The sequence below is a fragment of the Macaca mulatta genome, chromosome 6 (genome assembly GCF_049350105.2).
Source record: "Macaca mulatta isolate MMU2019108-1 chromosome 6, T2T-MMU8v2.0, whole genome shotgun sequence".
Classification (NCBI taxonomy): Eukaryota; Metazoa; Chordata; class Mammalia; order Primates; family Cercopithecidae; genus Macaca; species Macaca mulatta.
This window is the reverse complement of record NC_133411.1, coordinates 39,754,546-39,781,556: the sequence shown is the minus strand read 5'-3', so window position 1 is coordinate 39,781,556 and position 27,011 is coordinate 39,754,546. Positions and strand designations below refer to the sequence as shown.

Below are 27,011 nucleotides of genomic sequence, written 5' to 3'. Positions count from 1 at the left end.
GATCCTCCCACCTCAGCCTCCCACATAGCTGGGACTACAGGTGCACACCACCATGCCCAGCTAATTTGTATATTTTTTGTTGAGATGTAATCTCACCATGTTGCCCAGGCTGGTCTCAAACACCTGGGCTCGAGAGAACTACCCACCTCGGCCTCCCAAAGTGCTGGCATTACAGGCATGAGCCCCCATGCCCAGTCCCATTTTATATATTATCTTATATTTCACATAAAGATATCTTGTAATCGACATATTTTTCCTCCATCATATCTCAATTTTATCCCAAGCCACAGAATAGTATTAGGACAGTTTTCTTTCATTCTTCCTGAAGTTGCATATTCTCAACGTTTACTATGCGATCACTTACTGTAATACTTCAAAAAAAGCGATATTTAAAAGGCTCACTCATATTAACACCCATTCTTGAAAATGTTAGGCCACTCACCCAAATGAAAGAATAATTAAATATTTATTAAAGTTCACAAATTCTACTTTTAGACATCCGAGTCTAGCATTAATTGAGGGTGTTTCAGGATAATGTGTCTTCCCTGAAAAGAACTTTGTTATTCAAAATTAAGTAGTGAAGAAAACATCCTATGATAAGTGCCAATGAAAATAAAATGGTTCCTTCTTTCCAAGAAGACATTTTGGGACATCAGTACCTGGTATTTGAGTGTACATAGAGTTACAGATTTGCTCTGTCACCCTAAAAAAGATTGAACTTTTTTTTTTCTTTTTTTTTTTAAAGACAGGGTCCCACTGTGTCACCCAGGCTGGAGTGCAGTGGCGTGATCTCAGCTCATTGCAACCTCCACCTCCCAGGCTCAGGCAATCCTCCCACCAATTGAACATCTTTCTGTATTTTCATTTCTGTTGAAAGGGCTAAAATAGATAGCCAACAGAAGCCAGAGTTCACAGGAAGAATTGTGATTAGAAAGACAGTGTTGAATGGACATGAGTCACTCAGAAGGAGGGAGGGTAGAAAGAGGCTAGGAATAAAAAACTACATATTGGGCTGGGTGCGGTGACTCACGCCTGTAGTCTCAGAACTTTGGGAGGCCGAGGCAGGTGGATTACGAGGTCAGGAGATTGAAACCATCCTGGCCAACATGGTGAAACCACGTCTCTACTACAAATACAAAAATTAGCTGGGCATGGTGGCGCATGCCTGTAATCGCAGCTACTCAGGAGGCTGAGGCAGGAGATCACTTGAACCAAGGAGCTGGAGGTTGCAGTGAGCTGAGATGGCACCACTACACTCCAGTCTGGTGACAGAACAAGACTCGGTCTCACACACACACACACAAAACTACATACTGGGTACAATGTACACTACTCAGGTGAGGGGTGCACTAAAATCTCAGGCTTCACCACTATACAATTCACCCATGTTACCAAAAACCACTTATACCTCTTAAGGCTACTGAAATAAAAAATATGTATATTGGCCGGGCGCGGTGGCTCAAGCCTGTAATCCCAGCACTTTGGGAGGCCGAGACGGGCGGATCACGAGGTCAGGAGATCGAGACCATCCTGGCTAACACGGTGAAACCCCGTCTCTATTAAGAAATACAAAAAAAAAAAAACTAGCCGGGCGAGGCGGCGGGCGCCTGTAGTCCCAGCTACTCGGGAGGCTGAGGCTGGAGAATGGCGTGAACCCGGGAGGCGGAGCTTGCAGTGAGCTGAGATCCGGCCACTGCACTCCAGCCTGGGTGACAGAGCGAGACTCCGTCTCAAAAAAAAAAAAAAAAAAAAAAAATGTATATAATAGGTAGGTAGGTAGATAGATAGATAGATAGATAGATAGATAGATAGATAGATAAAGTAGACAGCCAGCCAGACAAAGACAGTATTGTAAACAGAAAACAGATTAGGTTTGTTTTCTTTGGCATACAATAGGGGAAAAAAAAACAAAACATAGCACAATTGTTTGCCCCCAGAGATGGGAGTCAGCATCTCTGTGCACTGGATTACAAAGCAAGTACCAAAAAGCTCTGCACTTGTGTGTGTGGAAAAAATACTAGAAAATAGCTGAAGGAGAGAGGGAGCAGAGAAGTAAGCCAAAAGGACAGGAATCTATTAATATTTAGTTAAATAATAATGCCCCTTATACCAGGACATCATCAAGACTTTGGCTTGGGGTTTTTAAAAGATTTTCAGCTTTGGGGTTCGTATAAACATCCTGTTTTGATGCTAACCCCCATATAAACTGTCACTATCTTTATCATGGCTGAAGCCAATATTCTCATCCTGACTGGGTCCCCAGACATTGTATGGCCTTGGTGGCTGTTCTCATGTGTTCAAAACGGTTCATGGCGTTGACCATGAAGTTGGCGTCCACCAACTTAAATGTGAATCTCTTCCAGACACTCCCTCACAGATGCACCCAGAAATAATGGTTAACCACCTATTTCGGTATCTTTGACCCAATCAAGTTGACAAACAAAATTAACCATCACGTATACTCTGGTCCCTAATCATCTGTGTTGTGATTTCCTCTTCCCAACTCTGTAGGCACTTTTCCTTATAATCTCTGACAAGCACTGGTATGTTTTGGAAACAGCATTATAGCATTTAAAAAGAGTGGATGTGGGTAAATAGCCTTTTCTATTTCCTGTATTGTTTATTCCTTTCACAACTTCCCATTGGCCAGAAATATTGACAGTTACATGGATTTAAACATGTTATGAATAAAAATTCCTTTTAGTCCCAGAAAAAATGAGCTTGGATATATCTTCTTGAGCCCAAGGAGGTGATGAGGGGTAGTGGAAAAAGCTGGACTAGGAGTGAGTTGAACTGTGGTCTTGTTTCAATCCCCACCCCACTCCCATCTCTGGACTATAGGCAAGTCCCAGACTCCCTCCTGTCATCCTGCCCCACACTCATGCAATAAGAATTAACTCATTCACTGCTCAGATTTTGTCAGGGTCTAGCATTCTTTGTTTACATATAATAAGGGCTGCTGGGTACTGGGCACTTATCTGAACCAGACACTTTGTGGGGACCTACATGGTCACCCTTTTAATTTACCATCAGACCTGTAAGGTGAGGGCATTATTTACCGGTAAAGAAACTAAGCCTTAATGAGTTAAGCAACTGTCCTAGGGAAGACACCTTCTCTTCAACTGAATCCTAATGAACGGGCTAATTCATTTCTGAAGAAGTGGAACAGAGCTTTCAGAACAGAGGCGGAAATCAGTAGGAAGGGTTTCTCAACACACCTTTTGTTTCTTTTCTTTCCTTTGCTTTATCTTTCTTAGCCCTCAGGTGGGCAGAATTGAGCCATTAAAACTCTTCTTTTCATGACTCATTATCGACACTCGTCTATGTCTATGTAAAGCCCCTCATATTATTTTCATTTTTTTCCTCTTCATCCCCCGTATCACACCCCCGTTGCTTTGTGCACTCACTACAGTGTATTTAATCTATGTCTTTGCAATCCACTTTCCCTGTGTTTATTTAGACATATATGCCCTTGAAAAATAATGTTATTTAGTGTCAGTGGTTTTGATTTACATAAATGCTATGAAGCTTCTAATCTCATCCTTTTTTTCTTTTTGCACTCAACACTATATTTTGAGATTCCATCCCTGTTGCTCTGTGTAAGTAAATCTTGTTCATTATGTGTGATGAACTCATAGTATTCCATATATTATATCACATATTTTCCTTATCAATTTCCCCGATCAATAGACATGTGGATTGCCTTCAGATCATTGTTACCACAGTCTGGGATGTGCATCTTCTAATATGTCTTTGTACCCACTGATATTGAATTTATTTGAATTGTATGCCCAGGAATTGGATTGTTGGCTCACAGTGTGTGTGCAGTCACAATTTCACCAAGTTTTGCCAGGTTGCTTTCTAGAAAGGCTGGGCCTCTTTAAGCTTCCCCCAGTTGTGTATGAGGATTACAGCTCCCCATATCCTCACAAGTACTTGTTATGGTCTGACTTTCTAATTTTTACCAATCTCTACATTTTCAATGGTGTATCATTTTTTATTTCATTTGTATTTATCTGATTGCCAGTGAGGTAGAACATTCTTCATATAATTTTTAGCCATTTGGTTTTCCTCCTTTCATTGGCCTAGCCATACCTTTGCACATATTTTTATTCTTACTGTTTCCTAACTTTGCTGGTTTGCAGAATTATGACTTTCTAATTTGCCTGATTACCTCATAGGGTGAATTTTTCTCCCCACATTCCTGCTTTGAACTTCACTTTCAATATTTACTTAACTTGATTAACAAAACATTTCTTGTATTTTCACTATATATCAGTTTTGCATGTTAAAAATCCTTCTGGGGTCGGGCACGGTGGCTCACGATTGTAACCCCAGCACTTTGGGAGGAGGAGGGCAGATCACGAGGTCAGGAGATCGAGACCATCCTGGCTAACATGGAGAAATCCCATCTCTACTAAAAATACAAAAAATTAGCCGGGCGTAATGGCGGGCGCCTGTAGTCTCAGCTACTCGGGAGGCTGAGGCAGGAGAATGGCGTGAACCCGGAGGCGGAGCTTGCAGTGAGCTGAGATGGCGCCACTGCACTCCAGCCTGGGTGACAGAGCGAGACTCCGTCTCAAAAAAAAAAAAAAAAATCCTTCTGGGATTTTAATTGTAATTACACTGAATTTAGAGATTAAGAAAAATTAACTAAAGGTTAAAGCAAGCTGTTAATATGGTATTTAGAGTTCCATTTATTTAGGTTTTCTGGTATGTGCTTTCATAATTTTAAATTTTGTCTCTGTAAACATCCTGTGTTTTCTTTGGTTAATGTCTACATACTTTATAGCTTTTGTTGCTACTATGAATAGTATCTTATATTTTATATTAAATTATTGTCTTTTATGGGAACACTGAGTTTTGTATATTGTTTTAAAATCTAACAAATTTGCTAAACTCCCTTATTATTTTTAATATTTTACTGATATTCTCAGGTTTCCCATGCATCTGATCTGTATCTGGTAGTATAGCTGTAAATAATAACAATTTGATTTCCTTCCTTCCTGTTTTTAATGCATTGATCAGGGCTTCCTGTACTTTGTTGGAGTGGCAATGACACCAAGCTATACATGTCTTATTCCTAACTATAAAGGAAATTGCATCTAAAATCTTAAAATTAAATTTGATGATGGTGGTAGATCATTTCTACCACTTGGGGTTTTCACCTTCATGGTAAGTGAAAATGATCAATGAACAATTTTTTCTTCTTGTACTGGATTTGGTATGAAGACCATACAAGCCTCACAAAATGAAGTGTACTTTCTCCTTTTTATTTTTAATTAGTGCAACAATTTGTGTAAGACAGGGAGAATCATTATAAAAACAGCCATTCTCTCTGTTTTCCGCACATGAGTAAATGGCAACCAGTTATGAGGCTAGAAACATTGATTCCTCTTTTCCCCATTTGTATTTTATTTCTGAGCAAATCCCACTGTCTCTGCCTTCACAATACTTCTCAAATCCAGCCAAGTACATCTCTCCACCACTACTTCCACCCTCATCTAAGCCACCATCATATCTGAATAATTTCATGACTTCATACCTGTTTTTGGTTTTAGCTTCTCACAGTTCATTCTCAATAGTTAAGCACAAATAGTACATACTAAAGCAATCCCAATTTAAAGCAGGAATCTGATCACGTGACTCATGTTGCCTCCTATTCACTTCCCTGGTGAGGGAGGGATTCCAGCTTTAGGGTTATGGGCATGGCTAATGGTAAACACATGGCATCCAACACCGGACAGATGAGATTGACACAATTGATTAGTCATGTCTACTCACAATCTAGGGGAGGAGAACACTGCATGCCACACCTGGCCACACAGGGTTTGCACTGGAGAACAGAGTAGACCATCATGTGCTGTGGGAGGCAGGCTCTGCTGTAGCAAGAGGGTGTAGTGCCCCCTGGTTCCCACAGGAGGATGTGATTGGTTGTTTGAATGATTTCATAAGCTAGCAAGGAACTGAAATCCACTTCTCAGAGAGAAGCGGTAACCGCACCTGGTTCATTTGATAAGAGGACTGTAAGCTTGGGGAGCATAGTTGGGAGGGGAATTTGTAATTAGGCCATCTGAGGCCCTACTTTTCTCAAATGTTGAGGCGGCACATAATACTGGGGCTTAATTTCAAACCTTATACCACAGATTCCCTGGTCAATGCTTTCTAGTGGCAACTATAAAGTTCTTCATGGTCTAAAAACTGGTTAGCTCTCTGGCCTGATTTTCTATACTCCCTATGCCCCAAATACTCCACTCTCCAGTCACAGCAACCTGCTTGTTCTCACTCAAACACATCAAACAGGTTTTCACCTCAGGCCTTAAGCTCTTGCTTTTTCCTCTACCTTGAGCCCTCTTCCCCCAAATATCTCCATGGCGTATTTTCTCACTTTCTTCAGATCTCTCCTCACTCCCTCAAAAGATAATAAATGGCATTATTTTGCATCCTTACAAACTTTATTTAAATGGTATATTGCTATATGTTGCTTTTCTTTTTTATTACTGTATTTTTTAAAGTACATCTGGATTGCTAACTTGAGCTGTGTTTCATTCATTTTATCTACTATGTGTATTCCACTGTATGACTACAACAACATTTATTCATTTCATCTCCTATGGATGAACATTTACATTGTTTTCAAGTTTCTTCCATTAAAATAATGCTTCAGTGAATAGCCTCCCAGTCCTCTTTGAGAATACATATGAGATTTTTCTCTAGGGTATATAAAAATATGTGGAATTGCTGATCAAAGAGTTACAGAGACTTGCTGGGAGTTGACCCCTGTGGTGGTGCTGAGAGAGTCCTGTGAGGTCTTCCTCCCACTGAATAACACAGAAACTACTGGAAGATCTGAGAGACCCTGACACCTAAAAGAGACATGGATATAAGTAAGTGCAAACGGTTGTCTCCAGGATTCACAGAGGAACTTCTACTGTCTGTGAGAAGAGTCCCTCCTTCTGGTACTACAGCCAAGGGCCACCCTTAGTGAAGCATCTGTTGCCACTGTGGGAATGAACTCTGGCAAGATGCTGCCACTGGCATGGAGCAGCTGCTATAACAGAGTGTGAAGCTGGGAGGTCTTAACTCTTAAGATATGCTGCATTTTCTCCCTCAGGCTTATGTGAGTCACTGTTTACCTACAGAGAAGAAAGAGCACTGGTCTTTGTCAATAGCCTTCACTGAGTTGAGAGATAACAGTTTCTCCATGGGAATCCTTGGTATGGATTAGATGCCTAGAAACTATGGAAAGAAACTCAAAACAGCTTCAGAGCTCCTCAATCAGAGTCCAGCTTTCAGATTCCTGGTGAAGAGTGTGGCCAGGAAAAGATGGCTGCGGGGACATGTCCATCTATTTACTCTTCCCCTTCTCTTGTCTTTATTTTGTATCTTCTCTCCTTTCTTCCTCCTCTTCTCTCTTCCTTTCTCACTTTCTTGGTGTCCCGTGTAGGGGATTTCACCACCAAGAGGATTTCATGACTCCACTTTGCCTCTCTAGTGTCCATGTTTTGAAACCAAAGGAAGCCAGTGGAAGAAATGTTTAACATTTTCCAAAACCATTACAATTCAGAAGAAATCCATGCACACTGAGCTAGCCCCTCCCTAGCTCTTGGCCTTCGGCTCATCTGTAAGAGCCATGTTCTTGGTATAGATCTCTTTGGTGCATTGTAGGAGTGGGTTCCCCTCCAGGATGTTATCATAGAGACCTCTGGGTCCCAAGAACCTCACAGAGACCCAGGAAGATGGCTTTTGATCTCAGAAAAAGACTAGCTAAACATTTCTCCATATATAGCACCACAATACACGTACATCCACTTCCTTCAGAAACAGGAGCCTGATGGCACATGGAGTAAGAGAGAAAACATTACATTGAAAGTGAGGAGACTTGAGTTCTGTTTCTGCCTCTGCCACTATCTAGTTGGTGACTGGGCCAATTACTTAGACCTCTAGGCTTTAATTACCTCATTAAAACATGAGGGATTTGGTATAAAAGACCTATTCCTGGTCTGTTGTGGTGGCTTACTCCTGTAATCCCAGCCCTTTGGGAGGCCAAGGCAGGCAGATCATGAGGTCAAGAGATCAAGATCATCCTGGCCAACATGGTGAAACCCTGTCTCTACTAAAAATACAAAAAAAATTAGCTGGGCATGGTGGTGTGTGCCTGTAGTCTCAGCTGCTCGGGAGGCTGAGGCAGGACAATTGCTTGAACCGGGGAGGCGGAGGTTGCAGTGAGCCAAGATTGCACCATTGCACTCCAGCCTGGTGGAAGAGCGAGACTCTGTCTCACAAAAACGCGCACACACACACACACACACACAACCCATTCCCTCAAAACGTATTAAGCATCTACTTTCAGCAAGTACTACCCTTCACAGTCAATTTTAGCTCTAAAATGTCTTGGTGTTGGAAGGTATTACAAACTGTTTTTCTGTGTCCAAGGTCACTTGAATTATAATCATTTGAAGTCTTTAAGTGAATTTACAGATGCCATGTTACTAGGAGATTGCATGATTTCTCTCCCCTAAACTCATTCCAGGGCTGGTTGGAGGATCTCTGCTATTTTCTCATCTTTGCAATTACCACATAGTTGTGGGATGGAACATGTTGTCAGCCTTCTTGGTTGATGTAGCTGCCTGTTCCCTGGCTGTCTTCCCAGGCATGTACCTGTTGGGGACACAACGTCATTGGAGTGAGGGAGCTCTGTCTTACCATTACCCCTCTATTTCCCAGCCCCTCTGCCAGTGACTCATGAGGATCATGTCCCAGGTCCACCATACTGCACCTAGGAGAATAAAATCTACTTCCAAGTTTAACAGTGAGCGGCATTGTTTCAATTAAATATTTCCCACTAAATAAGGACTACAGTCTCCTCCAGTGGTTTCCCAAAGGGCATTTTCCATGAAATTGGAAGGAACATTCTTTTAAGGAGGCTGGCAAAGGCATTCATCTCATATTAACCATTGTAAGAACAACTCGCTTCTTGAATGTGGCTGCAATATTTATCTTGCCAAAGCGCCAAGTTTCTCATGTTACTCCCCTATCCAAAAACGGCCATCAATCCCCATTGCCTATGGAATTCAAGATGTTTACCTGCCTCTTCTTTCTGTTTTAAGGAAAACCCTCTATTGTCTGGTCCCATCTTACTTCTTCATTATTATTATTTCCCATTGTTTCTATCTGAATATTTTTTCATCTATTCTCATATAAACATACCTCTGTCCCTGGGGGAAGGGAAAGGACAAAACTTACATACTACTGTTGATTACCTACTACTGTTAATCACTATCATAAATATTTTCACATTTGTTATTTTATAGCTGAAATATTAAGACGCGGAGAGGTTATATACATTGCCCAACTTATCAGTGGGCAAGTTGGAGCTGTCCTCAAGGCCTGTTTGACTTCAAGCTCTTAATCGTTCTGCTTTCACACACTGCCTGTAGTCTAGGGGTCCCATACTCCAGTCTGCTAACTGCAGGGATGTTCTGGAAGTCACTCCTGGAAGATGCCCCGGCACCTGCTCCTCTAGCCCTTCCCATTACCTTTGTAATCTCCCCTGCATTAAATTTATTTCTGGTGAAATAACTTGGGAGACTTCTAAATCCTGACTGATACAGGTTATCATCAGGGAATGTTTTTATGTAAACATTAATATCAAATAATCATAGAGCTTATATTTCTTTCAGCCCTGCCTCTTTATTTTACAAAGGAGTAAACTGAAGCCAGAGAGGTAGAAAAACATGTCCAACATCACATAACCACTTTGTGACAAAGTTCAAATGTCTTTGCCCAGAAAAAAAGGGACCAAAATGGCAGATTCAATAAATGTTTTAGAGGCTTAGAGGTATTTAGCCTGGGGCCAAATCCTGACCAAAACTCACCAGCTCTAGCTCCTTGGGGAAATCCCTTCACCTCCTGAATCCTCTGTTTCTTCATTTGTAAAATGAGGATGATAATAATCTTTTGCAGCACTGTGGAATACTGGGAGGTTATATATGTAAAATGCCTAGTACAGCATCTGCCTCATAATATGTGCACAATAAATAGTATTTAGGTGCATTATTCTCAATTTCCCAGAATCCACAAGGCCAAACTCCTTCACACTGGGGTCTGACAGGGAAACGTCCAATAAAAACGGTGATCCTTTAGTTCTCACTCCTGCCTGACTCTAAGAGGCTCAACAAATACCATGAAAGCAAATCAGGTGCCCTGTGGACAAAGACTGATAATGATGCACCACATCTGACTCAAACATTTCATTTATTTTTGCATTCAGCAAAGAGTAAAATGTTTTCTAGTCAAGTAAAGAATCCTAAAATCAGATTCATAGCATATAGTGCCGGGTTCAAAAGGGGATAAAAACATTACTTTTTTAACATTCTCGCTAAAGAAATGTTCAGCATACTTCATGTTATTCTTCCTTAATTCTTTTCTTTCTTTCTTTTTTTTTTTTTTTTTTTTTGACACCGAGTCTCATTCTGTCGCCCAGGCTGGAATGCACTGGAGCGATCTCGGCTCACTGCAACCTTGGCCTCCTGGGTTCAAGTGACTCTCATGCCTCAGCCTCCCAAGTAGCTGGGACTACAGGCACCTGCCACCACGCCTGGCTGATTTTTGTATTTTTAGTAGAGACGGGGTTTCACCATATTGACCAGGCTGGTCTTGAACTCCTAAACTTGTGATCCACCCACCTCAGCCTCCCAAAGTACATTAATAACTTTTTAAGACTCTGAATATAATAGGCGTTAAAGATTTCTAGAATGCCTTGGGTTCTGAGTCATGGGGAGCTGCAGGTGTTTCTAATGCACTGATTCTCACAATGCTGAAATGCTCTCCCTGCCCGTTGACTCAAGGGAGCCAACCAATGAACTACGTCTATTCATGGAGAGATGCATGTAGGGATCAGAGCATTCCAAAGACGCATTTTTCTAGACAGTACCTGGTTGCTGTACACCAGTTACCAGTGCAGGGAATTTGTGAACATAGCCAAGAATTTGGACAGAAATTCGGAAGGCTTTTAATTCACTATTGGTAGTGAATATTTCTGACTCAAGTCTCAACAGAAAACAGAGTGCATTCAGCAGAGTGCATTCAAAGAACATTAAAGAAGAGACTATCTGTAGAGGACTAAATGGGATCAGAAGGGACTCTGAGGCACCAGGGGACTGATGAAAGTGGGCAGCCATTACCACCCCCAGTCAAGGAGAGAGTCAAGGAGAGAACTGGCAGTTGCCAGAACCCAGTAAAAGTTGTAATGTGGAAGAGGAGGCTTTTGATGGGAGTTTGCCCATCAGTAGAGGAATAGGACCACCACACCCCAGCAAAGAGGAGAGTCAAAACACTGACATCTCTCTTTCCCACCCTCTGACCGCGTACTATTGCCTTCCTCTGGCTGAACCAACAGAAGCCCATTGATACAGCCCATACAGGAAGTCTCCTGCAGCTCAGGGCAGAGCTAAAAAGGTGGAAATGGATTTGGAGGGGCAAATCGAAAATATGGCAATTCTGTGAGTCCAGGGAAAGGCACAAATACAGTTTTGTTTTTTGTTTGTTTGTTTGTTTTGCCTTGGTTTGTCCTGCATTGGAACGGCTATGTGACAAGTTCAGACTTATTGATGGGAGAAAGTTATCTACTACATACTGTACACAAATTAGATATGGCAATCAGAAGGTCCAGTTCAATTCTCTAAGCAGCTGAATTCTCTTAACCACCTGGGAGGATATGTCACATTTTAAAGCCATACAAAGATCTTCAAGGCTCTGCATTTCGGACAGTATTCTTTATTTGTTGGGACTTTCGGAAGTCCGATGAGTGACACTCCTGTTCCTTTCGATCTCCCTATATTGGGAGATTGAAAAATCACATTTAATATTAAGGTTTAGTAGGAATGCTAAGTGAGCTTACTAAAATTGTGCTGCAGAATAAAATGTATCCACTCAGCCACAGGCAAAGTAGGAAAACACAGGTCTTGCCCATGGGGGCAGAGTCTTTACTGCTAACCTCTTGAGCAGATGAAAATACATGCTTTTTGCAAGTGGACAGACCCCTAAAGAGGAGAGGTAGGAGCTGAGGCACCATGCTCAGGTACTTACCTCATTAAGGGGTTAGGTCTGTCCTTGTTCCTTGGTGGAAGAGTGAGTCACCTGCCAACAACATGAAGGATATATGCAAACAGACAAAGCAGATGGTCCTATGGTCCATCCACCCATTATTGCCCTTCTGACAGTAACCCCCGGGGTGTTCTATGGGAGAAGGTGACCTGCTTGTCCCCCAGGCTTTTAAGAAATGTATCAGTGCCCATGTCCGACTTCCCAAAAGCCTGGCTTGACCTGTTGACATTGATTTGTACAACTTCTTGGAGAAACCAGTTCCTTTCACTCCTCCCATGGATCCTCTGTGCCCCCAAAGTGTGGGGGAGACAGCAGACTAGCCTCCACCTCCGCTTCTGTCCTCCAGGTGGCAGGAGCACCATCTGGACTGTTCTACAGCCTCAGACCAAGCCAAAGATAACAGTGTGTTCATGCACAGGAACACACTGTGCTTCTCCAGATTCCCAGGAAAGCAAATCCCAGTGAAGGTCAATAGTGGTACACTGTGTATAACTCAACTTTGGGTAGGAAGAACAAATATTAGGCCTCAGAACTTCCTTTGGTCAAGGACTCATGAGCCTTCTCCTTGGTCCCATCTGATCCTTTGTTAACTGGGTTCTTTCAAGCCCTGTTTATTCAGTGTCAAAAATTCTGGAGCAGTCAAACTCAAGTACCTGGTCTAGAAAGCTGCTATAGTTGCTCTGGAGAGAGCAGCAAATACCCTCCTGCCCAGGTCCCACTGACTCTCGTCTCCAGGCCACCTCTCCAACCCCACAAACTCATCCAAAAGATGGTGCAATACAATGCAACAGAGGCTACCTTCTCACCCTAGTGGTCAAAACTAGAGCCATGTGTACAATTGCCTACTTGATATTTCTTCTTCAGTGTCCCAAAGGACCCTGTCCCACCTCTGCCCCAAGCCTGGTCCTTCTGTAGTGTTTCCATTGTCAGTGAAGACATTCCCATCCAGCTGAATGTGCAAGCCAGAAACCTAGGAGTCAGGCCTTTCTCAACCCACATCAAAGTCATTGCCAAGTCATTTCTATTTAGTCCCCAAATCCTCTCTTGAATCTCTCCACTCCCCTCCATCCATCCCCTCCTCTACTGCCCTGGTCTATGCCACAGTAATCTCTTTCCCTACCTATTCTGCCTGCATTCATTCTCATCCTGCCTCCAATTCAGCCCCATTCTGCAGCTACAACTTTTTTTTCCAGAATGCAAATCTCATCGTCTTACTTCTCTACTTTAAAGCCCTTCAGTAGCCTCCTATTGCTCCTGGGAGAAAAATGAAGAGCCTAAAATGATCCACTAGGCCTTCATCCAGCCCTTCATGTATGTGCACCTCTTTTTGGGTGGCACTTCTATTGGCCTCCCACCCTTTGTATTCTGGTCCTGCAGGTACTGTTTTTCTCCCACCAAAGGGCCAGTGCATGTGCGCTGTCTCTGTGTTGCCCGCCTCTGTGGAGGTTGAAGGCTTTAGATCTCAGCTAGCAGGACTTCCTCAGGGGCCCCTTTCCGACCTTCTGGAAGAGACAAAACCTCCCCCACTACATTTTTTCCGTGACAACCATGGGTACACCCCCTTCAGAGCACTTGCCGTAGTTGTCATTTGTTGTCACTTAGGTGGATTATTTATTAATGCTTATCTCCCCAACTAAAAATGTATCCCCACATGGGCAAGAATGACCTCTATATTTGCTCAAAATGAATTGTGTTTGCAGAACCTGGCATGAAGATTGGTAGGGTTTCTGTAAACATGTGCTCGATGAATTGCAAGGTTTTCCTCAAACATGCACAGAGCAAGACATATCCCTGTGGTGTTACTTTCACTCTGGGTTGATCTTCCGCAGCTCAGCCTGGCTCCCTGGTTTAGCCAGCATCCAGCCCTGGGGAAAGTGTGCTCTTCCACTCCACTCTGTGCCTATCCTGGAGGGCGAAACCACTAAGGTGGGCTCCAGGGCCAAAAGGGTCAACACGAAGTTGCTCTACTAAGACCACACCACGCTCCCCAGAGCCATCTCACAAACTTAAGTACTGTCACTACTACAGGAAGTTCCTGCCTCCAAACCGCCAATGCTGCCTCTGTGTGGGTAATTAGGCTGTGCCAACCAGAGCCCTGCTGGTCTCTTTCTGCTTTAGGCAGGAGGCAGATCTCAGCTGTGTAATGGGTATCAGAAACTCTTAGCTCCTTCTCAGTCTGCCCTTCTCTCCTTTTCCTCCTCTCCTTTCTCCCCCTTAATTCCTTAACTGACCCCACTGCTTAAACATTTTTCCTGGCCAGGGAAAATGTAAACCAAACCCTCTGCATAGAAACCAGCTGTGAATAACCAGGTCAACATGACAGTGTCTTCCCAGTACATACCCATAGAAGTGGGGGACTTTCTCTAATGCATGTTATTTTGTAGAAAGGTGTCTTTCAGAATACATAGTCTCCCATAGTGTGTGTGTGTGTGTGCGCGCTCAAGGTACATATGCCCATAGTGTGAATGTGCATGAACCCATGTGTATGTGTCCATAGCATGTGCGTCTGGGGAACCTGGGGAGGGATCCATCTCTGCTTTCCACAGACAGCCCTCTCACTTCCACAGCAGCTGCCTGAGATCCCAATGGGACATTCTGGGGCAATTAGCGGCCATCTCCTGGAGCAGTCATTGGAATCCACTTCACAGACCACCAACTATAGGGAGCAAAACTGCCTCTAGCTGATGCCATCTGAGATTCAGCTCATTGTTTGCACCACACTCACACTTTCTCGAAGCTATTCACAGCCAATGACTCTACTTGGCAGGGATGACAAGGTAGGCTTGCCTGTTCCTAGCTGACATAGGCCTCTTCTGAAAGCTGACTTTTACTCAAGGACTGCCTGATGGTCTGAGTGAGTCTTTATAGGCTGCAAGGCCATCTCAGGAGCTTCCATCAATCTTCTTTCCCTGCTAAGCTTGCATTGCAGTCGATGGCTCTCCCAGCCACGCCACCTAGGACACCACACATGCTGTCTCTCACAGGCATGCCCCCTATCCAGTCCTTGCATGGTTAATCTCATTTTAGGATCTGCTCCTTAGAGGTCCCAAATTAACACAACTTCTTACCCATCTCTTTTGGAGAGCAGCACATCCAATAACAGCAAGGCCTTCCAGCCATGCTTTTCTGGGACTTACAGACCTTGAGACAAGAAAGGATGAAAAAACAACATTCAAACCACCCCTATTGGCTGAGTGCAGTGGCTGACACCTATATTCCCGGCACTTTGGGAGGCCAAGGTGGGCAGATCACCTGAGGTCAGGAATTTGAGACCAGTCTGGCCAACATGGTGAAACCTCATTTCTGCTAAAAATACAAAAATTAGCTGTGCGTGGTGGTGGGTGCCTGTAATCCCACCTACTTGGGAGGCTGAGGCTGGAGAATTCCTAGAACCCAGGAGGCAGAGGTTGTGATGAGTAGACATGGCGCCATTGCACTCCATCCTGGGTGACAAAAGCGAAACTCCATCTCAAAACAAGCAAACAAACCACCCATATCTAATGCATGTACGTATAGCTGGACCATACACAGTACTTTTTTTTTTAGATGGAGTCTCACTCTGTCACCCAGGCTGGAGTGCAGTGGCACGACCTTGGTTCACTGCAACTTCTTCCTCTCTGGTTCAAGTAATTCTCCTGCCTCAGCCTCCCAAGTAGCTGGGAGTACCGGCGCACACCACCATTCCCAGCTAATTTTTGTATTTTTAGTAGAGATGGGGTTTTACCATGTTGGCCAGGATGGTCTCGATCTCTTGACCTCATGATCCGCCCACTTCGGCCTCCCAAAGTGCCAGGATTACAGGCGTGAGCCACCACAGCATGTTTCCAAAAATGCCTTTCAAAAGTAAGGAAACAACTCTACAACATGCTGGGATTTGTCAGTCCTTCATCCTGCTAAATTTCTTTTAGACTTTGAAGGGCTTCTTAAATAGTGACAAGCCCTTTGGTTACCTCAGCAAAGCCCAGGTGTTGCATATATAAGGCCAGGGCCACCTCAGTGTTTAATTCTAGGCTGCAAATACTCTTGACTTTGTGGTCTTCTCCTTCACAGGGTCAGAAGCCAAAAAGGAATGCTTCATCTTACAAACAGAAGGAAGGAAACTAGCTGAGGGAATGAACAAAGAATCTATTTTGAAGTGGGGTTGCCAAGGTTGTGCCATGGAAGATGAAGATGAAGTTCATGGTTTCACGAACATTCTTGGATCAAATAGTCCATCAGAAGAATGATCTCATTTGCATATGTATGCCATTTATTATCATTTGATATTCATATATGCACATATAAATGAAGTCATTTTAATCTAGGAAATGATTGATCTGTCATTCTAATCAGAGGGTGTTTATTATTATAGAAAATAACTACAGCATTTATTAAACACTTACTTGCTATTGCCAAACATTACGTTAAGCATTTTGCATACACTTTCATTTAATTTTCAACTTACAGAAGAGGAAATCATGTGCTGTGATAGGATTCTGCAACTAAAGACACAATTTTGTCCCCTTAGACTTTTTTTCTAAATTGATTTATTTTTAATCATTGAATCCATTGCCAGACCAACTAATCACAAGGTTCTAAGAAGGGAGCTGCATGGGCAGCTTCCAGAATAACCAAGGCAGGGAGAGTGTAAGCCCTTGTTCTAGGTCACACCATGAGCAAGGGCAGAAACAAGATTCAAACGTAAGATTGTTCAACTCCGAAGACTTCTTTCTGTTCCTTAGAACAACAGTGAGCACTTAACAGTAGAGTTAAATTCTTTAATAACAAAGTCCATGATTAAATAAATTGTTGTGCAACTGAATACAGAAATGGAACTTTGGATTTGAATCTCAGTTCTGGCTCAGTTGTTAAATAACCTTGACAAACTGAACTTTCTCTTGGGAAAAACGAGCCTATCTTCCAGAAGGTGCGAAAGGGCTAATGATCCTGAAAAAGCTCTGCCTCTCTCAGAGGCAATAAGAGGAATGACAAAGAATAATGAAACACTATATCAATATAGTGTGCAATGGGATTGCTTAAATCAAACACAACATTTTAACTTCTTATAGCATTAGGAATCGTATTATCACGGTTCAGTTATGTTTTCCTCACTGCCTCATGGCCGCAGAAATTCCAAGTTGCAAAATGAACTTAAAAAAAAAAATCCTTTACTTCTTTGAAAATTATTCACTCCTTTCCGCCTGTTTGCTCCCTGAGAAATATTTTTGAACAGTGTTTGCTACCCCCTATTTATAGCTTTCCAGTTTTGGCAGGTATGGGAAAGTTTATAAGTGGTTTGTTTTCTTTGCTATATCCAGTGTTGATTTAGGTCGCTTAAGCCACTGAAACAATTGGAAGCACTTTCAAGGAAGGCAAAGTCTGCTGACGACTGATAACATTGTAAAATCCAGAGAGTCCGAATCAGGATTTCTTTGGGGGGCTCAGATCAGTTAGAAAATCTTAGCAGCACCATGATTTGAATAATTATCTTTACTTCTTTGTGTGTGTGTGTGGCTGTTGTGGAGGAAGTTTGCCCTCGACATCGGTAGGAAAAGCATCTCCTGAACATTTTCCCAGTCATTGGTGACTCTGGGTTTGATGCTGACTTGGACAGCTAGGTAAGAAAACGTGCCTGGGGCGCTCTATATCTGAGCCGTAAAGATCTACCTTATGAACCTATGTCTAACATCTTGGTTTTCACCATTTTTCATGCTGACCAGAAGCAAACATTCGTGGTTCTTTTGTTTAGGAGAGATACCTGGAAGTTCCAGGGTTTGTTTCATAAACGTCTGAACTAAATAAATACCTTTGAAAGCCATGAGAATTATAGGCATCTTTTCCTCCCATCTGGCACGTCTGTATGGGTGGTATGGCTGGGTTTTTCTTTTTTTTCTGGATTTTTCCACCCTTTGCCTCCCTATAATTTGTGGGTCTTGAGAAAAGTCACGGTTTGCCCTGTAAATGCAGAGGGTGAGCTTGTTAAATTGGGGTCATTCCATTTTTTCCTGTCCCCTAGGTTCTTGTCTGCAGCGCTCCAGGGGGTGGGACCACAAGGAATAAAGAGCTTCAACACAGACAGATGGATTTCCCTCTTCAAAAGCTGGAAAGATGGCAGTGTTTCTGAGATTAAATGGTCCTGGAAAGTAGACCTCACTGGGGACAGGAGCAGAATGTGGAGGCTGCCCACCTGCCTGTCATCTGATCCAGTGGCAACTCAGAGGGAATAAAACCATCAGGTCTCCTAAAGACACTTAGGAGGGTAGGAGGCCCTTGAATAGCTCCACCCATCCATCCACTGGGACTGCAGAAAAGGCGATTAACTCATACACACCTGGGAAGCCAGGCATTTTCCCCCACTTTAAAATGAGTAAAGGACTTTCTCCAAGGTCACTCAGTCAGTTTAGCTCAATTCTGGAAATAGATCTTGAGGCAGTGCCATACACATCCCCCAATCCCAACCCCCACCTACCTCCACCCCTTGCTCCACCCCTCCCCCACCTGGCTTCTAATTTGCAGGTCATTTCTTTCCTTTTTGCTGTGATCACTGATTTTCTCTCCTCTCCCCTTTTTTAAATTTATTTTTCCATATTTTCCTCCAGCTTTATTAAGGTATAATTGACAAACTGTATATATTTATGGTGTACAATGTAATGTTTTAATATATGTATACATTGCAAAACATTAAACCAAGTTAACACATCTATCACCTCGCATACTTATCCTCTCCCCTTTTCCTTTTCTTTATTTAGAAATATTTAATTGACAAATAAAGATTGTCTATCCCCCTTTTAAAATGTGACCAGTAGTTTAACAGTCTTTAAATTTTTTAATCATGAAAAATTTCAAATATATACAAAAGTAGAAACGAAGTGGCATCTTGTCGGGGGTAAATAACTGAGGTTCGTCATCTCACGCCAAAGAAATCAAGGACTCGAAAACACAAGAAGCGAGTTTAAGGGTAGAGGTTTAATAGGGAAGAGGAAAGAGAAGAGAGCTCTCTCCTGCAAGGAGACAGAGGAAGGGGGACTCCTGGGCGGGTCTTCCCCCCAGGGAAATGTCCCCCGTAGTGAAATGTCCAGGGTTTTATAGAGGAGCTTGAGGAGGCGGTGTCTGATTTACATAGGGCCCAAACATTGGCTGGACCAGGTATGTCATTTACGTAACACAAGAAGAAGCTGGCCACCCCACCCTGATCTTTTATTATGCAGATAGGTTCTCTACCTTGCTGGCGCCATGTTGCCTGTTCCTTTACTGTACTCATGGTTGACAAGGAAAACGGAAGAGGGAATCACCATGTTGAACATGGCTGGCCCCCAGGTAGTCTTTTCCTATTGGCACAGCTGCCAGCATTCACCCGTGCAAGCTTCCAGCTTGTTTACCTATGCCTGCAGCTCGATTTTACAGGCTGATCTTTGTTAGGAAAGAAATGATTTGGGGGCTGCTTTTTGTTAAAAGGGAAACCTTACCGAGCACTCTCTTACCCTAACTGCCTAAATAGTTTCTTTTTAGCTACTGTTTTAGCCCAGACCTCAGTCATATCTGGCCTCATACTTCTTAGTAGACATATCTGAGCACTGTAGATATTTTCATGTGTAACCATATGCCATTTCCCACCCACAAGAATCGTTAATATTATCTCCCACGCACTTGTATCAAAATGTCCCTTAAAAAAATTCAGTTTGCCATTGATTTGATTGAACAAGGATCCCATCAGGCTCCTTTCATTGCATTTGCTTGTAATATATCTTCTGTCTGTTTTTTATTTTTTATTTTTTTCCCCTCTGTCGCCCAGACTGGGTCGTCCAGACTGGAGTGCAGTGGCACGATCTTGGCTCACGGCAACCTCCACCTCTCGAGTTCAAGCGATTCTCCTGCCTCAGCCTCCCTAATAGCTGGGACTACAGGTGCATGCCACCATGCTCGCTAATTTTTGTATTTTTAGTAGAGACGGGGTTTTACTATGTTGGCCAGGCTGGTCTCGAACTCCTGACCTGAGATGATCTACCTGCCTCGGCCTCCCAAAGTGTTGGGATTACAGGCGTGAGCCACCCTTCCTGGCCTCTTCTGTCTGTTTCTATTCATCTTTTTCTTTCAAGTATTTATTTAAGAAACCAGATCAATTGGGCAGGGCACTGGTGGCTCACTCCTGTAATCTCAGCACTTTGGGAGGCCGAGACAGATGGATCACGAGGTCAGGAGATCGAGACCATCCTGGCTAACATTGTGAAACCCCGTCTCTACTAAAAATACAAAAAATTAACCGGGTGTGGTGGCGGCCACCTGTAGTCCCAGGAGGGAACTCGGGAGGCTGAGGCAGGAGAATGGCGTGAACCTAGGAGGCGGAGCTTGCAGTGAGCCAAGATCCACCCACTGCACTCCAGCCTCCAGCCTGGGTGACAGAGCAAGACTCTGTCTCTAAAAAAAAAAAAAAAAGAAACCAGATCAATTGTCCTAGTGCTCATTTATTTTCCCACTGTTATTATACATCTATTATTTGAGGATTAAGAGTTGGAAAATCTCTTCCACCAAAATCCTAGCAATAAATAGAAAGCATTAAGTATCAAGAAATAAGCTATTATTAATATGTAGATGAGGCATAGGTGATGATGATCCATGTAAAATAAGAGAATGTCTTTAGATTTTAAAATAGATGAGTTAAAAGGGTTATAATATAAACCACTTGTTGTGGCTTAACTGTAGCACTTTTCTAGAGATACAAAGTAAAGTACCTGGACAATAACTCATTTTTGAGGCACTAAATTGAAACTGAAAAAGAATGTACACTCATAAAATTGTCTGGACTGACCCTGGGAGAAACAGTCGATTAGTTGCCTTTTTTCTCTCCTGGTCAATTCTCCACACCCTGTTATCTATTAATAATTTATTTTTAATTCCTGAATTTTAAAAACAGCTTCTTTATTTACAATTGACATACAGTAAAGTGCACAAAGTTAAGGTATACAATTTGATAGGTTTTGACATTTGAATATACTTATGAAGTGATCACCACAATTAATATAATGAACATATGATTCAACCCCGAAAGTCTCCTCCTGCTCCATTGTAATCTCTCCCTCCTGACCCTATCTACACTTGCTCCCTACTCCACACAACAATAGATCTGCATTCTGTCGCTATATGTTAGTTTGCATTTTCAAGAAATTTATATAAATGGAATTATGCGGTATATACTCTTGTCTGGTTTCATTGAGCATAATTATTCTGACATTTGTCAGTGTTGTACTGAGTATCAATAGTTCATTTCCTTTTTTTGCTGTGTAGTAATTCTTTGCATTCTATTCCTGATTAACTGTGGTAAGGATTTACAAAAAGTCTCTTACCTGGATGACTCTTGAGCCTTTAATGTCTTCAGTACTTCTGATGAGCCACTGGTCTTTTAATATACTGGGGGAAATCACAGTTCTCTAAAACCCACTCCCAAAGGAATAAATCTTGCACTATCATACTCTTTTGAGCTTTCCTGATCCCAGTTCAGATACGTAGGGATCTGAATCACTATTCTCCTCCAATGCTATAATTACATGAGTAGGTAGATGGTGGGAATGAGTAGCATCAGGGGAAGAATGACATTCATTTAATAAGTCATAGTAACACCAATTTTTTCTTAAAGGCAACCCCCAAATCCCTTTACTCACCAATCCTCTGAGAGCTTCTAGTGCTATAGAATAGTTGAAGTATCCTATTTCTTTTCTTTTCTTTTCTTTTTTTTTAACTTTTTGAGACAGAGCCTCTCTTTGTCACCCAGCCCAGTCTGGAGTGCAGTGGCATCATTATGGCTTATTGCACCCTCAAACTCCTGAGCTCAAGGGATTCTCCTGCCTCAGCCTCCCAAGTAGTTGGGACTACAGGCATGCACCACCATGCTTAGTTAATTTTTCTAATTATTTATAGAGATGAGGTCTTGTGTTGCCCAGGCTGGTTTCAAACTCCTGGTCTCAAGCTATCCGCCCGCCTCAGCCTCCCAAAATGCTAAGATTACAGTCACGAGTCACCACACCTAGCCAATCCTATTTCTTTAGCTACTATGAGTTCTTTCACATTTTCAAAAGATTAAAACAATTATGGTAGAGAGAATACCTTTTTTTATATCTTATGCAAAGGATGTTGTTGTTTATAACTCATTATTACTTAAGATACATTAAGCATCCTTCAAAGATGGTGTTGATCTGATGATCATGAAACATATCCAGAGACAATAGTTCCAGAAAGAGAAGATGAACATAATCATGGTGAGAAGAGAAAGAATGGGAAACACCGCTTTTCTTCTTGCTCCTAATCCACATTATAGAATGAAAATAATGTTTCCCCACTATCTCCCCCATGCCCCACCCTATTGTGATTTAGTACAGTTACAGGATGTCTTTTCACTGGAAGAGCTTATCTTTTCAAGAAAGCAGTCCTGATTTGCTTGGCACATACTGGCCATGAGCATTCAGCCTTTTTCCTTAAAGAGTCAAAAGGGGAGAGTGAGGAGGGAGTGGTAGGGGATCCAGGGTCATGATGGTCTTTTTATTTCTTCCTAGAATACGATATTCTTTGCTGGTTGCCAGCATGCTTATTTTTATGTAGATTTGACCTTCACTGCAACCTTGAACAATTAAAATAGAATAAGATCACTATAAGCTACTTCAAAAAGCTTGGCTCTTGAAAGTATATAAAAATATAAGACAAAGGCAGGAAAACTAACCAGGCCACAGCTTTGAGCAAAGAATCGTAAGGCTTCTTGGGTCTAGTTAAAATATCAGCTTTGTGCATATTAGATTCCATCCTGTGTTTGATCATTTCTGTAGTGAGTGCTGCCTTTATCGATTGTTAGAGTGAAATGTTCAAGAGCATTATATTACAATCTGTCTCTAAATGGCTTTTCAGAAATTTCCTGTAACTCAGAAGCAGAAATTATGCAGGGAACTGAGAGCAAAGCGACTAGACAGTTGAATTTCCCCCAGACTTTTGCATATGGCAAAGTGATAAAGCATGGCCAAAGAGACTTATATTGGTTTTCTTAGTAAAGAGGGTCAGTTTCAGCTTATTATTATCTCATCATCAGAAGCTATGCTGAATACTATATAAAGTCAAAGTGACAGGGGTTGTGGCTTTGAGGATCACAATACTTTAAAGATGTCTTAGAGTCCAGAGCCTTTAGGCTGGTGTTGCTCGCTTGATGATCTCCTTCATCCAGCTACCTCCTATGTGTTCTTGCCTAAATCTCACCTCCTCCACGAAGCCTCTCATCCTTTTTCATTGATTTCTTCTTCTTTGAAAACCTTATTTCTTTTAGCCACTGAATGTCTTCTATACATTATTTTCTAATATATATTTTATATATATATACACTAACAGTATTTTCTAATAGTTTCACATGCAGTTATTTTATTTTATAATTAAACTACCAAATTAAGAGTACATCTTATACACTGTATGTCCTCCGAAGAAAGGTATAATGGATCACGAATAGATTAAGAACTCTTTCTGTGTGTATATCTCATCTCCCCACCCTGCCTGCCAAACACACACACATTGGTTCTTTTAGTCAAAGACGTGGCTTATCCAAATTAATAATCTTTGGGTTGTATATATCAGAAACTCCAACTCAACTCAGTTTAAACAATAAAAGGAATTATTGACTCAACACAACTGAAAAACCTGTTTGTAGATATTTCAAGTGAGGCTCGATCCAGTGGCGCAAAGACCTGATTTCTTTCTGTCTCTCTGCTTTACTTGCCATGAAATTGGCTTAATCTCATAATTCCTTTGGTCAGAGATGGCTGCTAGCAACTCTTGGGACAATACGTGCATCATCATTCACACCTAGACTAAGGGGTATCACTGTCCCAGCATCCCCAGCAAAGGTTCTGAGAATCACTTGCTTGAACTAGTTGAGGTTACACGTTCAGCTGTAACCATTCCATAGAAAGAAGTATGGATCAACTGATTAACTCAGTCTAGCTTCTCTGGAACTATGTGGATTCCCAAGCCAAAATTGGGAAGGTCATATGGGCACATGGGAGCTTGACAAGTGAACAACAAATGCTATAAATCTTCAACAAATTTTATCAGCCTCCCATAATCTGCAAAACATTGCATCTCATATACAAGGGATTTGTTTGCTGGCTTTTAGGTATTTTTATTTTAAGAGAAAATAAAAGGAACCAATCTACAACTTTGGCATTGGCTGGTCTCCACAGTTTGGCAAGATTTCAGTGGGCCACATCAGTAGAAGTTTTTCCAGGGATGGTAGCTCCCTTCTGTTCACTGCCCATCACCACAATTTTCTCTACAAAAAAAAAAAATGTGAAGAAAGAGAGATGGAAAGAAGAAAGGGAAAAAAGGGAAGGAAGGAGTGGGAAAGCAGAGAGGGAGGGAGGGAGGGAGGGAAGGAAGGAAGGAAGGAAGGAAGGAAGGAAGGAAGGAAGGAAGGAAGGAAGGAAGGAAGGAAGGAAGGAAGGAAGGAAGGGAGAAGGGAGAAGGGAAGGGGAAGGAGGGAGGGAGAGAGGGAAGGAGGAAGGAAGGAAGGAAGGAAGGAAGGAAGGAAGGAAGGAAGGAAGGAAGGAAGGAAGGAAGGAAAGAAGGAAGGAAGGAAATGAATAAAAGAAAAAAAAAAAGCAGTGTGTTTTCCAGGCAAACACAGAAGTGCCTGTGGCTCTGGCTCACTCAAGCTGGGGAGACTCCCTGGACCAGGTCTGTGAATATAGAATTAACAAAGTGCAATGAAGGACCGGGTGTGGTGGCTTACGCCTGTAATCCCAGCACTTTGGGAGGCCAAGGTGGTTGGATCACCTGAGGTTGGGAGTTCGAGACCAGCCTGACCAACATGGAGAAACCCCATCTCTACTACAAATACAAAATTAGCCCGGTGTGGTGGTGCATGCCTGTAATCCCAAGGCTCGGGAGGCTGGAGAATTGCTTGAACCCGGGAGGTGGAGGTTGCGGTTAGCCAAGATCGTGCCTTTGGACCCCAGCCTGGGCAACAAGAGCAAAACTCTGTCTCAAAAAGAAAAAAAAAAAGGAATGTACAATGAGAAGCCACCATCATTTGCTAGATCTTCCTTGTAACTGCTAATTTCTTGTCAAATGAATACTAGGTATTTTTTAAGGTGGGGTTGAGTTCCTTGAGGTAACATTCTCCTTAAATGTGAACCTTGTTTCTTCTTGGCTTCATTTTAAAACTCTAGAGGGAAGCCACATCTCACAGATTTCTATTTCTATGTTGCTATTTCCAACAAGATCTGGGGTCATTCCCGCCGTCTGCAATAAGCTATACGTCTGTGAAAGGACTAAATGTACTTTCTGTCTGTGTGATTGACAAGGCAAAGCCTGGTTTTCAGGGCACTGCCCACAAAAGCTAAGTAAGAATGGCAGAGAAGGCACACCAGGAAAATGATGATTACTTCACTGATTGGGAATAATGATCTCGTCTTATGAAAAAGTCAATCTTCCATTTGAATTGAGTGTGGGAAGAAAGGATGGCAGGTAGGGAAGAAGATAAACCTCTTCTAAGGAGGGTCTGTGTAAAAGACATAAATACCTCCACATCCTTTTGCATAACAGTAATTATTTTTTAGTATAAATTGCAGACTTAGGAACATTAAAAATATTTTTCACTTTGCACAACCCAATATTGGAAAATATGATGTACAAAACATCAAAGAAAGAAAGGAAAGGGGATGAGGTAAAAGTAGAAAGAGAAATTCTTCCTTTTACTAAAAGATGTCTGTGGGTTCATTTAAATGACAAATTCCTTGGCCTTATATGGTAGTTCAACTCTCCCCAGAAGTTTTTGGAACCCATCTACTTTGTAAAAGGAGATAAGATTCAATCTTCAGTGGCTTGTTTAAGCTTGAATTAAAATGTGACATACCTGCTTCACTTGTTCAGAAGACTTCAGTTTAAAGAGATCTTAAACGCATTTTTAAGTGTCTTCTTTAAACTTCTGCATTGAAAGAGATCTGGAAGATAGGAACAGTGCTTGCTTTTTGGAAGGAATCATACAAGATGAGAGGCACAGACTTCACTAAAACCAAAATGATGTTTGGAGACACAATGTTCCATCTTCAGGAAGGCTTGTCTGGACTGGAAGAAACTGCTGCCTAGTCCCGTCACCCGGAACAAGGGGGGATTTCATTTGCCAAAGAGGGGCCCTTTAGGCCCTGCCAGTCTTGGAGTTTGTGTACCTGGGTCAGCCAAGCAAGAATCAAGGAGGGTACAATGCATGCATTCAAAGATCGGTGTGTTCTTCTTGGCAAGTGTGACTTCTGGGCACTGTTTGTCCCCAGCACAAGGCAATCCCCACATTCTCAACCCTGTGACATTCAAATGTCTGCTAACTGCTTTCTTCACACCAAACGCTTCCAGAAGGAGCACTCTACAATCACAAAATTAGAAAACTCATTTATATCTAATCTTTAGACAAGATAAACTGGAGGTCATTGTGGTAACTCCTTACCACAAATGGTAAAAATGGTAACTTAAAAGTTTAAGAATAAGCAGTTAAGCCAGGCATGGTGGCTCACATCTGTAATCCCAACAGTTTGGGAGGCTGAGGCAGGAGGATTGCCTGAGGCCAGGAGTTCAAGACCAGCCTGAGCAACATGGTGAGACCCCCATCTCTACCAAAAATAAAAAATAAAAAATAATTAGCTAGGTGCAGTGGCACAAACCTGTAGTCCCAACTACTTGGGAGGTTGAGGCAGGAGGCTTGCTTGAGCCTGGGAGGTCAAGACTGCAGTGAGCTGTAATTGCTTCTGAAAGACAATGGTGAGATAGAAGCTTAACAGGTGCTTCTAAGGTGTTTTCAGTTCTTAACAGAATGTTCATGGCCTGATGTTGACCTATAATTGTTGTTAGAGTATCGAGTGCTGCATTCTCTTTGCAAGATAATTTTCATAGCTATGGTACAGTAGAAA

The 27,011-nt window shown here is 42.2% G+C and overlaps 1 long non-coding RNA gene across 2 annotated transcripts; it reads right to left on the bottom strand.

Moving 5' to 3' along the window:
• Nucleotides 1-5,252: 5,252 nt before the first annotated feature.
• On the bottom strand, nucleotides 5,253-26,324 carry LOC144341310 (uncharacterized). 2 transcript variants are annotated; one of them, XR_013418165.1, is made up of 4 exons: nucleotides 25,967-26,324; nucleotides 17,894-18,042; nucleotides 12,091-15,249; nucleotides 5,253-8,661 (listed from the first exon to the last, which is right to left on the bottom strand). It is a non-coding gene; the product is annotated as an uncharacterized LOC144341310 (long non-coding RNA). The 2 variants fall into 2 exon arrangements; XR_013418166.1 differs by lacking the exon at nucleotides 17,894-18,042 and having other exon boundaries at nucleotides 12,091-12,141; nucleotides 25,967-26,315.
• Between the last annotated feature and the right edge of the window lie 687 nt (nucleotides 26,325-27,011).